At 34.0% G+C, this 14,767-nt stretch overlaps 1 long non-coding RNA gene across 1 annotated transcript; it reads right to left on the reverse strand.

Moving 5' to 3' along the window:
* Positions 1–2,361: 2,361 nt before the first annotated feature.
* On the reverse strand, positions 2,362–2,834 carry LOC126887936 (uncharacterized). The gene is made up of 2 exons (XR_007699301.1): positions 2,598–2,834; positions 2,362–2,500 (listed from the first exon to the last, which is right to left on the reverse strand). It is a non-coding gene; the product is annotated as an uncharacterized LOC126887936 (long non-coding RNA).
* Between the last annotated feature and the right edge of the window lie 11,933 nt (positions 2,835–14,767).

Genomic DNA, 14,767 nt, shown 5'->3' on the forward strand with positions numbered 1-14,767 from the left:
CGTAATCGATGATTTTTTTAATGAGAATACGGGTCGTGTGCTGGCTCATTTGAAAGGTTCTTCAATTCTCTATTCAGTAATATAAACATGTACATAATTATTTATACAGGGTGTCCAAAATTTTTTTATTAAATTAAATCATTTGGCAAATTGACAAAAAAATTAAATTATTGGACACCCTGTAAAAATAATTATGTAAATGTTTATATTACTGGATAGAGAATTGAAGAACCTTTCAAATGAGCTAGCACACGACTCCTATTCTCATTTAAAAAAATCGTCGATTACGTCATCACGCCCAGATGGATGACGCCACTAGTATACCATATATGTCACAATATCATAAATTAAAAATAAAAATCGACCTGTTTCAGGATTTTTCCTTAAAGTCGCTGGTTTACGAAATACCGAATTTATTCTTTCATTTGCACCATACTGCATACACATGCAACGGTGGAAAATAGTGTCGCGCACGCTTGATTAACAATTACGAAACAAAGGAGTTTTGAATATTCTATTGCAAAAAACTCTTCGGGATTTCATCAATCGATGTTTAAAGAATATCTACCTACCTTGGCAACATTCAAATTTTCAGTTTTTTACATAGCTTTTGAGGGTTAAAAATGGCCGATTTCGCAATTTTTCAATTTTTAATCGCTTATATGTCAAAAACTATCAACTTTAGAGAAAAGTCACTAAAGACCTTTTCTGTTTGGAATGATCCAAAAAACCTAAAAAAATTTTGTTCCATGCAAAAAAATAATTTTAGGAAAAAAACAAAAAAAAAAACGTTTAAAAAATTTTTGACCAACTTTTGGTCCTGGCAACATGCAAATTTGTTAAAAGGGGTCCTTTTTTAGTAAGATTGTGCAAAAAATCCGAATTAGAATATTTTTCCTAACGGATGCGCAGTGGCTTTCTGGACTAATTATAAAACCCTTACCCACCAAAATCTTTAAAAATCGTTCGAGCGGTTTCCGAGATATTGCCGTGTTTCCATACTTTCTCGCTAGCCTGTATATCTCTAATACATGATAAAATAACATATTTTCCATAAAGCGGCCTCAGAATGAAGAACTAGCACCAAGCAAGAGGTCAAGGATTAATATTAATAGTGTACATAATATCCTACACGAGACAGGGACACTCTCTTTAAAGTCAAGTGCTAGTGCTAGTATAATATGTTTATAAATGATAGCTTGGTACACTTCGCGTCAAAAAAAAACTGGTATAACTCTTATAACCAAAAATCGTGTTTTTCAAGTTGTGTAAGTTGATCTTGTCACAAGTGTCATTCCAATTTCTAGGGCAACGTTGCCAGTTCAACGAAAATATTGTATCAAACTAGGTAAAAACGGGGCTGTGCGACAGACCGCATTTTTTAATATACTAAAAACTAAAACAATTGTAATTTTCCGTCATCTCAATTAAGTATCCATACATAGATTCGTGTTTTATTATAATTTATGAAAATATTTCAATTCAAAAATAATGATAGATAATAAATCTTCACATAACTTTAAATTATTATGTTGAATGTCAAATCGAGAGGTGTGATTGGTTTCTCGTAAATTGTAGGACAAAACTGCATTAAGTTGTGTAGAATAAATAAAACACACTGGAAAAATTAAAAATTTAATTTGAAATTAAGAAAAAATGAATAACTTTTACAGTGAACAAGTGTGTAATTTAAATATATTATGTATTACAATTCGAAATTAGTATATTGTGCAACAAGTGCAGAAAGATACTAATTTCTCACGAGTTTGAAAAGTTGCGGTACGAGCGCAAGCGAGTGCCGCAATTCAAACGAGTGAGAAATTATCTTTCTGCACGTGTTTCACACTATACTTTTTCTACAAGCACAGTTTTTCCTAAAAATAAAAATCACAATTTCCAAACGACGATTAATTATAATAGGTACCTATGTGATAAATTTTAAACTGTATTTAATTAATACCTACTATTAGTCAATTTAAATCCCTTATACCTAAATAAATTACACAGAAATCAGTTAAAAAATTAATGCACTGCCTTAATTTGTTTAAATTTAAACAATTATTACATAGAAAAAAGTGTTGTGTGATTTGGTAGAATGCGATCTTACTCTTTAAAAAACATGACACGTATTTCAGCGCCATCTCAGCTCCTGGTTAAATGGAAGGATACTACAAATCTGGCCTCCACATAAGTGGTCTGTAGCTTCGACATGATAGGTGTGAAATTTTAAACGTTCTTGTTTTTGATTGGATAGGAAGGGTGCCATAATCTAGCCTCCATGCTAGGTAAATAGCCTCCATACGGTACTTCCAATATTTAATATTTTATTCAAGTGGACAATAAAGGTAAAACACAAACAACTTTTGTTTCTTACTTATTTATTTATAAAATAATGTGACATTTTACATAGAAATATGAGTATTTAATTTGGATTAAATAAATGTTTACTTGTTGAACTTTTCCATCGTCTGCACACAACAGCTGAACGGAGCCATTAGACCTAACAACAAAACGCGAAATAAAGTGTGTATTTGAAACTGTTGGATAAACAGTACCTACAATCAGAAAATCTCTACCTTACAATCAGAAAAACTTACCTTTAAAAAGGTACTCGATTACAAAATATCAAAAAACACGACTGAATATCAGCTTTTTATGGTGACACAAACCCATCACATAACCGACCATATAAAATAACTGAACGACAACGAACGAACGAACACGAACACTGAACACAGATTCACAGATAGCGCAGGATTTGTCAAAAGTCATGTTTCACCAATCAGAATGCCGACATCAGCGCCTCTGACAAAATGGAAGGAAAATAAATACGATTACATATTTTTTATTAGAGTGCGCGGGGCATGAATTATTACACATTATTGACATTATATTTATGCAGTCACGGATTTACACAAAACCTACTTCATTCGACGTCTCTTGCACAGGTTGCTAAATCCTTATTGGTTATTTGATAATTATAAAATGTTTAATAAGAATAAAATTGTAAAATAAAACAGTTGTAACATCCATAATTTAGTTTATATGCTATAGTTAAATATAATATTTGTCTTATAGGTTATATATTTGTCTAAAGTTTAACCACGGATGTAAACAGAATATAACGTTACTCAGAATGCGGTAGTCCACGGATGTAAACAGAATATAACGTTACTCAGAATGAGGTAGTCAATTGTGCAGAAAAGAACTTTGCGGCACAGAAACGTCACTTTGCGGCACAGAAACGTCACTTTTCTGCACACTAATGTCAAATATCTTATACTGTGAGAAAATATCAAGTTTGCTAACATAAAACCGTGCAGAAAAGTGCACTTTCAATAGTGGTTGTAGAAAAATACATTTTTTCTACAACCACTATTCAAAGTGCACTTTTCTGCACGGTTTTATGTTAGCAAACTTGATATTTTCTCACAGTATAAGATATTTGACATTAGTGTGCAGAAAAGTGACGTTTCTGTGCCGCAAAGTGACGTTTCTGTGCCGCAAAGTTCTTTTCTGCACAGTTGACTACCTCATTCTGAGTAACGTTATATTCTGTTTACATCCGTGGACTACCGCATTCTGAGTAACGTTATATTCTGTTTACATCCGTGGTTAAACTTTAGACAAATATATAACCTATAAGACAATTATTATATTTAACTATAGCATAGAAACTAAATTATGGATGTTACAACTGTTTTATTTTACAATTTTATTCTTATTAAACATTTTATAATTATCAAATAACCAATAAGGATTTAGCAACCTGTGCAAGAGACGTCGAATGAAGTAGGTTTTGTGTAAATCCATGACTGCATAAATATAATGTCAATAATGTGTAATAATTGTTTAAATTTAAACAAATTAAGGCAGTTCATTAATTTTTTAACTGATTTCTGTGCAATTTATTTAGGTATAAGGAACTTAAATTGATTAGTAGGTATTAATTAAATACAGTTTAAAATTTATCACATAGGTACCTATTATAATTAATCGTCGTTTGGAAATTGTGATTTTTATTTTTAGGAAAAACTGTGCTTGTAGAAAAAGTATAGTGTGAAACACGTGCAGAAAGGTAATTTCTCACTCGTTTGAATTGCGGCACTCGCTTGCGCTCGTACCGCAACTTTTCAAACTCGTGAGAAATTAGTACCTTTCTGCACTTGTTGCACAATATACTATTAAACGTTATTTTTTTGTATTTAGATTTAGTACAATTCCGTTATCTGTGATGGCAACAACGAAGTGATTCACGAACAATAATTATTGTCAGTCTGAACACAGGTTTACATTGGGAAAAAAAGTGTACCGGTTTTATATGACGCGAAGTGTACATTTATTATTCATAAAATAGAAAGATAAAGATGGGATACCAAATGAATTGTTTTATCATTCAAAAAGGATGATAAGAAACAATCAGAAAACTACATAGGTATCAACTTGCTAAATTTTACCCTGAAACTTACAACTAAAATTTTGCAAGAACGAATAAATCAGCTCAAAAGCTTGATGCAAATGAGCAAAAAGGTTTCGGTACGGGAAGGTCGTATAGAAGCAATATTTATTGTAAATCAAATTACAGTATTACAGAGAAAGTATTAATTAGAATAGAGTAGATCCGCATTCCTATATTTCATTAATTTGAAGAAGGCATTTGAAGGGGAATGGAGAACAATGTAATTAAAATGCGCTGTTATGTACACGATGCAATTTTAATAGTCCAAAATGAAGGTAGCCTTGAAGAGAAAAAAATTATATTTAACAAGGCAATTTCAACTCAGAAAACTAGGGATTAGACCGGATACTATAGTATAGCAGCAGTTGGCTTTTCTCTTTTCTTCAATAAAAATCCACGAGAAAAATAAAATTCCTGTAGCTGGCTGTATACTATAAATCACAAAAAATACAGGATCATTTGTCTTCTTCTTCTTCTTCTTCTTCTTCTTCTTCTTCTTCTTCTTCTTTTTATATAGACATTATTCGGTCTGTTATTCAATGTGCCTCCAGTAAGTTGTCATTCCATCGTTTTCGTGGTCTTCCCACTGATCGTCTTCCTATTGGGGAACCGTCTCTCGCCGTCCTTACTACTCTATTTGTTGTCATTCGGCTTAAAAGAGAGATTCAAAATATAAAAAATGAGTCAATCAGTTATTACCTGAGAGAGTTGACGGATAATAGTAGCACAGAGTACTCTCTATGGAAAGCTACAAAAAGGCTAAACAGACCAGTAACCCATTCTCCACCCATTAAACTAGAAGATGGTAGCTGGGCTAGAAGTAATGAGCAAAAGGCAGAGAGATTTGCCACATATTTAGAAAATACATTTAAACCGCATGATGACCAAAATATTGATCAAATATCTATAGAGCCTAATCAGACAGAGGAGAGAATCAGACCAACATCCCCGAAGGAAGTAGCTGATGAAATAAAAGACAATATAAATCCTAAGAAGGCACCAGGATATGATCTAATTACTGGAGAATTACTAAAAAACCTGCCTCGTAAAGCCATAGTCAAATTGACCAACATCATCAATGCTGCATTTAGATTGAGATATGTTCCAAATTTATGGAAAATAGCTGAGGTTATAATGATACCAAAACCAGGAAAATCACCAAATAAAGTGTCTTCATATAGACCATTATCACTTTTACCAGTGATGTCGAAGCTTTTTGAGAAACTTCTGCTAAAAAGAATAAAACCAATAATAGAAGAGAAAAAAATGATTCCAAACCACCAATTTGGCTTCAGAAATAAACATTCTACGGTTGATCAGGTACACAGAATGACTAACATAATTGAGAAATCATTAGAAGAAAAGAAAGTCTGTTCTACAATCTTTTTAGACGTAGCTAAGGCCTTCGACAAAGTTTGGCATGAAGGTTTAGTCTACAAACTCAAAATTCTTATGCCTAAACAATATTCAGAAATTTTACAATCATATATATCTGACAGATATTTCAGAATTAAGCAAGAAGACGTGTACACTGATCTAAAAGAAATCAGAGCAGGAGTCCCTCAAGGAAGCGTATTAGGTCCTGTTCTTTACCTGTTATACACATACGATATACCTGAAATGGAAAATGATACTATAGCCACATTTGCAGATGACACCGCTATCTTAGCAGTAGGTGATACCAGCGAAGAAGCAGCAGAAAAATTACAGTTGGCAATCAATAAAATACACAACTGGACTAAAAAATGGAAAATCAAATTAAATGAATCTAAATCTATTCATGTCAATTTTACAAATAAAAAAATCGAAAACATTCCAATTAGAATAAATGATGCCCAAATACCATATGCATCTTCTGCAAAATATTTAGGTATCACACTTGATGCAAGGCTTCGCTGGAAAATCCACATTAAAAAGAAAAGGGAAGAATTAGGTATCCGTTACAAAAAAAATGTATTGGCTGATGGAAAGAAACTCTGCATTGTCCACATATAACAAAATACTTTTATACAAACAAATACTTAGACCAGTATGGATGTATGGTTGCCAACTCTGGGGCTGTGCCAATTCAAGTAATATTCAGATTATCCAGAGATTCCAGAATAAAGTATTACGGAACATCGTTGATGCTCCTTGGTATATCCGAAATGTCGACCTCCACAAGGATCTTGAGATGGAAGATGTAGACAAAGTTATCAAGAAGATGGCAGGTAGTCACGAACAACGGCTCCATAGTCATGTAAACATCGAGGCCATCCAGCTCCTCGATAATACTGGGCTAGAAAGAAGACTCAAACGAAGAAAACCATTTGAGTTAGTGTAAACTGTTAGTGTAAAAGCAGAGCATAGTGTTGTATTGTGTGTTAGCTTTAGTTTTAAAATTTCATACTTGTTAAAAAAAATAAGAGGACACCATAGGGTTAGGATCTTAGATTATGTAACATTTAGTAATATAAGTTAAAGAAGAACTGATAATTGGTCAACTGATGACCAGATTTCAGTAGTCTAAACACAGCTTGTGTTTATTAAAAAAAAAATTCGGCTTATGTGGTCGTTCCATTCTACTCTTCTGCTTTTCACCCAGTTATTAATGTTGTCCACCTTGCATCTCCTTCGTATATCTGCACTTCTAGCTCTATCCCACATCGTCTTACCATCGATTTTTCGCAATGTTTTCATCTCTGCTGTTTCTAGCATTCTTTTGGTCCTTTCTGTATCAGGTCGTGTTTCTGCCGCGTATGTCATTATTGGTCTGATGACTGTTTTGTAAATTCTGCCTTTTACTTCTTTTCCGATGTTTTTATTTCTCCATATTGTTTCATTCAGGCAACCTGCGGCTCTGTTTGCTTTATTCACCTGATTTTCCACTTCTGTTTCGAGCTTTCCGTAACTGCATAGTGTGATGCCTAGATATTTAAACTCCATGACTTGTTCTATTATTTGACCCTCCAGCTCTAATTTACACCTTATTAGATCTGCTGTTATAACCATGTATTTAGTCTTTTTTGGGGAAATTAACATGTTAAATTTTCTAGTGGTTATATTAAATTCGTGCAGCATACCTTGTAAATCATCTTCACTTTGAGAGATTAGTATTGCGTCTGCATAGCAGACGTTTATTGTTTTTCTCCCATTTGGTATCCTTTTTTTGTTCTTACGTTTTTATTATTTCGTCCATGATCAGGTTGAACAACAGAGGACTTAGGGAATCTCCCTGTCTTATCCCATTACCAGCTTCAATCGGATCAGTTAGTTCTTCATCTACAAATAGACTACATTCTGATAGCAAGGAGGTATCGTAATGCTGTTAAATGTACTAAGACGTACCCAGGAGCTGATATAGGCTCAGATCATAACCCGGTAGTTACTGTAATAGAGGCGAGACCAAAAAAGATTAGCAGACCACACAGAAAGACACTAGATTTAGATAAACTTAGAAACAAAAATATACGACAAGAAACAGGAGAATAAATAAATGAAAACCTCAGTTCAGTGCAACAACAAATTAACGATACAGATTACGTTAACCAAAAATTAAAGTACATAAATACAGCTATACAAACAGCAGGAAAGAAACATCTGACAAAAACGACAACAAAGAACAAGGGGTGGATGACACAGGACATACTAGACTTGATGGAACAAAGAAGAAAGATGAAGAATTACCTACACAAATACAAAGAAATAAACAAACACATAAAAAAAGAGAATAAAAGCAGCCAAAGAGGCGTGGATTAAAGAACAGTGTGAAGAAATGGAAACCTATGAGAAAAAGTACGATGCGTTCAATATGCACAAAAAAGTAAAAGAGATAACAGGAAGCATAAAGAAATGCCAAATAGTTAAACTTAAAGACAAAGATGGAAATCTTATTGTAGATCTAGAGAATAAAATAAAAAGATGGACAGAATACCTGAATGAATTATTTGAAGACGATAGAAACAACTTAACTCAAATAATCAATGCAACTGGGCCAGACATATTGAAAGAAGAAGTAGAATACGCAATAAGAAACGCTAAAAATGGAAAAGCAAACGGACCTGATGAAATCCCTACAGAACTGCTGAAGCTTTTGAATGATAAATCCGTAACCATAATATTGCATATATTCAATACAATATACAGTACTGGTATATTAACGCAAGAATGGTTGCTGTCTACGTTTGTCACCATACCGAAGAAAACTAAGGCAGTGCAATGTTCAGATCATCGAAGAATCTCCTTGATGAGTCACCTGCTTAAAATATTTCTTAGAGTCATCCACAACCGAATCTATCAAAAACTAGACATCGATATTAACGATACACAGATGGGATTCAGAAAAGGATTAGGTACAAGGGATGCTCTCTTTGCCTTGAACGTTCTAACACAGAGATGCCTAGATGTTAACCAAGAGGTACACGCCTGCTTTATAGATTTTGAAAAGGCCTTTGACAAAGTTCGCCACAGTAAACTCAAAGAAATCCTGGAGAGTAAGAACATTGACACCAGAGACATACAAATAATATTAAATCTGTACTGGAATCAGCGAGCTAATATAAAAATAGAAGACCAAACATCGGACGAAATAGAAATACGTAGAGGGGTACGACAGGGTTGTATATTGTCACCGCTCTTGTTTAATATCTACAGCGAACAAATATCCCAAGAAGCTCTCTCATATGCAAATGAAGGGATAATAGTCAATGGAGAAGTTATCAATAACATTCGATATGCTGACGATACTGTGATAATGGCAAGAACAGCGCAAGATCTACAACATCTAGTTGAAAGTATGAATGAGATATGTAATAACTACGGCATAAGGATGAACGTCAAAAAAACCAAATATATGACCTTCAGTAAGAATCCAATAAATGACACTAGTATCACAATAAACGGTACCCAACTTGAAAAAGTAAACGAATACAAATACTTGGGAACCCTTATCAATGAAACAGGTGACCAAAATCACGAGATAAAAAGACGTATTGAAATTGCCAGGTCTACTTTTATAAAAATAAAAAACTTATTTTGTAATCGTGATATTAGTATTCATCTACGAACTAGAATGTTAAAATGCTATGTATTCAGTACTTTGCTCTACGGTGTTGAGTCCATGGACTCTTAACCAGAGGAATATTAAAAATCTTGAAAGCTTTTGAGATGTGGTGCTACCGCCGTATACTAAGAATAAGTTGGGTGGATAAAATTACAAATGAAGAAGTAATACGTAGAATAAATAACGAGCCAGAAGTTCTACTGAATATAAAAAAGAGAAAACTTGAATACTTAGGCCACCTGATGAGGTGATGAGGGGACAAAAGTACACATTCCTACAAAATATAATGCAAGGAAAAATCCAAGGACGAAGAAATCCAGGCCGTAGAAGAATGTCCTAGATGAGAAATTTGAGAGAGTGGTTTGGCTGTATCACTAACGAATTGTTCAAAACAGCAGTAAATAAAATTAGAATCGCCCTAATGATATTTAATATCCGATAGGAGAGGCACTCAAAGAAGAAGAAGTTCTTCATCTACTTTTACTTTTATTGTGTTGTTCTGGTAGATATTTTCGATCGTTTTAATTATTCCTAGAGGTACCTCTCTTGCGTATAATAAATGGATAACGTACTTCAATTTTACCCTGTCAAATGCCTTCTTAAGGTCCACGAAACATAAGTATGCCGGTTTGTTGTATTCTAACGATTTTTCTTGAATCTGCCTCATTATAAATATAGCGTCGGTGCATGATCTTCCCGACCTAAAACCTTGTTGTTCTTCTGCTAATGTTATAATTTTATTCAGTTTGTTTGTTATTACTTTGGTCGTTAATTTTAGTGTTGTGTTTAATAAATTAATTCATTAGGATGCTTGATCTCCATTCTTGTGCCATTATGTTTTGTTCTATTATTTTTTGGATTAGTTTTAATAATTGTTTGGTCAGGTCTTGGCCTCCATACTTTAGGAGTTTATTCGATATTCGGTCTTCTCCTGGTGATTTTCTATTTTTTAATTTCCTTAATGCTTCCGTTATCTCTGCTTCTTCAATATTTATTTCTTCGTTTGTTGTCACTTCATGTGTTGGTGGTTCGTTATCGTTATCTTTAGCAAACAGAGATCGAAAATAGTCTGCCCAAATTTCCTTCTGGATGTGTTTCATTTTTATTAGTTCGTTCATCTCTTTTCTTTGTCCTCTGATCATTCTCCATATTTCCTTTTGTGTTCCGTAGAAGTCGTGTTCCATCTGTTTTGAGAAACTCTCCCAGTGTTCTCTTTTTATTTGTCTGACTAAAGTGTTTGTTTCGTTTCTAATTCTTTTATAGTGGTTGTATGCCTGTTGTGTTTGTTGTGTTCTGTATTGTAAAAAGGCTTTCTTCTTTTCTTCACATTTTATCTTCACTTCTTCTCGAAACCATGGAGTTTTCTTTTTTGATATATTGGTATTCGTTACTTTCCTCTCTCCAAGTGATTCTGTTGCTGCGTTAATTATGTTACTTTTGAGTTTTTCCCAGCTTTCCTCGATGTTATCGTTTTCTAATATTTCATTATCAGCAATCTTCTCTGATATTCTTTTTCTATATAAGTACTCCGTGGATTCCGTACTTAGTCCTTCGACTTTGATTTTTGTTTGTGTTGGTGCCACTCTCTTAGGTGTGAAGCATTTCATGGTGATTCTAATTTTACATAATACTAGGCTGTGGTCACTACCTACATCTGCTGAGTTGAGGCATCTTACGTCAATTATTTTTGATGGATGTATATCTCTGTTACTTACAACATAATCTATCATAGATCTTTGTCCACGGGTATTATTGAATGTATATTTGTGTTGGTCTTTGTGGTCAAAAAAGGTGTTGTTTATTCGAAGTTCGTTATTCGTGCAGAAGTTTATCATCAGTTCTCCATTTTCGTTTTTGACGGATTGAGGATCATTTGTAAAAGGTATATTTAGATATACCTTTTACAAAGGATGCTGTATTTTTTTCTTTTCTTCAATCTTAAGCTATCGAACATGTAGGTTTTTTAATTCTTCGTCCAATTCTGTTAGTCTTACAGCTGTTGTAACTTCTTGTATGGAATGTTGATTATGTTGAAAACGTGAATTTTTACCTCCCCCAGATTCTATGAGGTAGACCATTTTCAAGGTGCAGGATTTGACCTTTGATTTTTTTTTCATCTGAGTCAATTTTAAAATATACAAAATCTCCATAATTTCGCAGTATAAATTTGAGGGAAAAATTGGTGATTTTTTAATGGCACAGATATTAATCATTCAGCCAGTCGCAATCAGAATTTAGTGTAATGTGTAGTATGTGTGTTGAGTAAATGTTTTGTCACTTAGTAAAGTAGACTTCATTGTATTTACAAAGAAACGCTTACTGTGTCCGAAAGTCCGCGGTCCCTGAAGTGAGTACCGACCCAAAAGGGTAGAAATTGAGGAGTTTGCTGTAAGAAGGGTGCAGCTCCACATTTGGTAATTGTTGGGAAATTGAAAAAACTGTTTTTTAATAAAAGTTTTTATTTTATTCCGAAAGACATAATATCAATCGATGACAAACAGATTTAGTCAATATTTGAGACTATTTTGAAGTAGATAATTTTTGAAAAATAAGAAAAAAAAATGAAAACAAGTTGGACTTGCATCTTTCTTGCACCAAACACGTGAAATAATGCTTCTTTACCACCATTTTTGAGAAGAAAAAAAACAAATTCCCAACAAAAACTCTTATTTGGTTACAACAATCAAACGACTATGTTTTTCCTATTACACAAATAAGAAAAAATCAGTAAAAAGAAACAGGTTGATGTCAAAAAATAGCATTCAGAAAAAAAAATAAAACATTAAACATACGGGCAAACACACCCTTCCTTCATCTACCTTAAACCGCGTTTACACGATGACAATTGGCGAGACAATTGTCATCACGTGGTTGCGGATTGTCGGAGGCCAGTCCAGTTGAACGAGAAGATGTTTGTACGGGGCCAACTATTGCCATGGCAGTAGACAGCTAAAACATGGCCGACTGCTCGTCATCTGTTGTGTCAAACAACAAAAACAAGACAGCACTACTGGCCTACACCGTTCACACGGCGCCAATTGTCGCGACAATTGAGATTTAGAGCGGTGGGGGGGGGGGGCTCACTGGGCGCAGCTGATTGTCCTCAGTTTACTCCCGGAGGCAACAGCATTTTGGGCCAATTGTGAAGGCAATTGGCCTGAAGTGTTTAGACGAAGACAATAATTTCATGCCAGTCAGTTGTCTTCTGACAATTGTCTCGCCAATTGTCATCGTGTAAACGCGGCTTAAAAGCCACGCAGTAATGATAGCGAGAGACAAACAAGTCAAAACCTTAGAATATAAAAAAACAGGAAGGAGTCTTTCGTATATCAACAACACCTTAAATTTCTAGCGGAACCGGCCATCTTGAACGTCTGTGGATGACTCATAAGTTTTTGTCAACGAGGTAGAAGGTGTTTGTGTATTGGATCAGCTGTGTGCATAGGCGTACCATCTGGTAAAGCTCCTGTATATGCAATCAATTAACTGAAGTTATTAGTATAATAAAATGTTATTTAACTGACTTTTCAACAAAATATTATATTAATACGTATTTTCTCTTGATCTGTATCTGTTTGTTTAACATCAAAGATGTAATAAAATCGTTAATAATTTCTTTTCTTCCCTCTTTCAAAGGTACGTCACTGGAGATAGAAAGCAAATCTGACAGCTGGGCCTGGATTCCGTGCACTGTAGATATCTACAGTCGCCTTCTATCGATGTCACGTGTCATGAAAATATTTGAATTTTTAGCTTTAATTGAATTATTTTCTAGTTTTGCTAGGTTATACTCTAATTGATGCTGAAGTGACACTTAGTAAAACAAGAAAATATTTGAATTAAAACTAAAAATTCAAATATTTTCATGACAATTGCCATCGACAGAAAGCGACTGTAGATATCTACAGTGCACGGAATCTAGGCCCTGATCGGCATTTTCAACCTCCTTCCTGGCTCGTAGTCATTTCGCATTGTACTCCTTCCTGATTTATTTTATATTCTAAGGTCAAAACAGATTAGCTGCGCTGCCGGCCCAGCGTCAACAGAAGATGACCTTGCATTCCACGAAAATCACCGAACATTCACAATCGTTTGGTGCAAAAAGGATGCAGGTTCGGAGCTGCACCCTTCTTGCACCCAATGACTGAGGAGGCAGATCCATAAAGACGTATATTTCCTTTATTTATTATCGGATCTGCATCGTTCTTATACCAGTCAATCCGCCAATTTTTTTTAATTATGGGATAAGTTTCCACCCAAAACGGTCTAAATATGGAGCTGCATCCTTCTTACAGCAAACTCCTCAATTATTTTTATTTTTAAAGTTTTAATGAAGAACTAATCACAAAAAATTTGTTACACAGCAGGGATTCGAACTCACAACCCTTGGATCTAAAGGTAGGCTCTCTTACGAAAAATGGATGTTGATATCTATAAAAGAAAACTTAGTACATAGTTGAGTTAATATTCATTTATTCAAATTATTGTAGATCATTATATTTTAATCTTACACTATATTTTCTCAATATTCATTCTTTCTCTGATTTAGCACCAGTTTTGGAATAGGAAACCCAACGCTAGCAAATTATTTTTCCACCTACCTCTACCGAAAGTATACTTTTCCGGACCTGATTGTAGGGAGCAAAGTTATACTTTTCCTCCCTAGGGAGGAAAATATTTTTCCTCCCTAGGGAGGAAAAGTAAAAGTGACGTCATGGTATTTCATTCATGAAATGTAACTTATTGACGCCCTGTACAATATCTATTTTCTATTACGTAAGTTTCTATACATTTTAACGTTTATTTATAAAACACTCTGTATTTTGCAGAATGGTAAAAAACAGTAAATTGTTATTTTGATTTAACAATGTTTACATTATTAATTTGACTTATATTTGACAGTTGACAGTTATATTGTGCGTACTTGTTAGTTTTAGTTCTAATAAATTTTGTTGGTTAGTTACATAAATAAATTAAGTAAAAATGAAAACATGACTTGTTATTTGAGGAAGGTGGAAAAACCATATGTATAACATGGGAGTAAAGTGCCTTTTCCTCCCTTGAATGATTACTGCCCTCCGCTACGCGTCGGGCAGTAAACTTCATTCTCGGGAGGAAAAGTAGCACTTTCCTCCCTTGTTATACAAATAGCTATTACAAGTAGGTATATTACGAATTTATTACAAACAATTTAACTAGACATATATTTTTGCGATAAAATAACGATTATAGTATATGTTATATGTAGTACATACTCGAACTCCATT

This window comes from Diabrotica virgifera, chromosome 7, assembly GCF_917563875.1.
Source record: "Diabrotica virgifera virgifera chromosome 7, PGI_DIABVI_V3a".
Lineage (NCBI taxonomy): Eukaryota > Metazoa > Arthropoda > Insecta > Coleoptera > Chrysomelidae > Diabrotica > Diabrotica virgifera.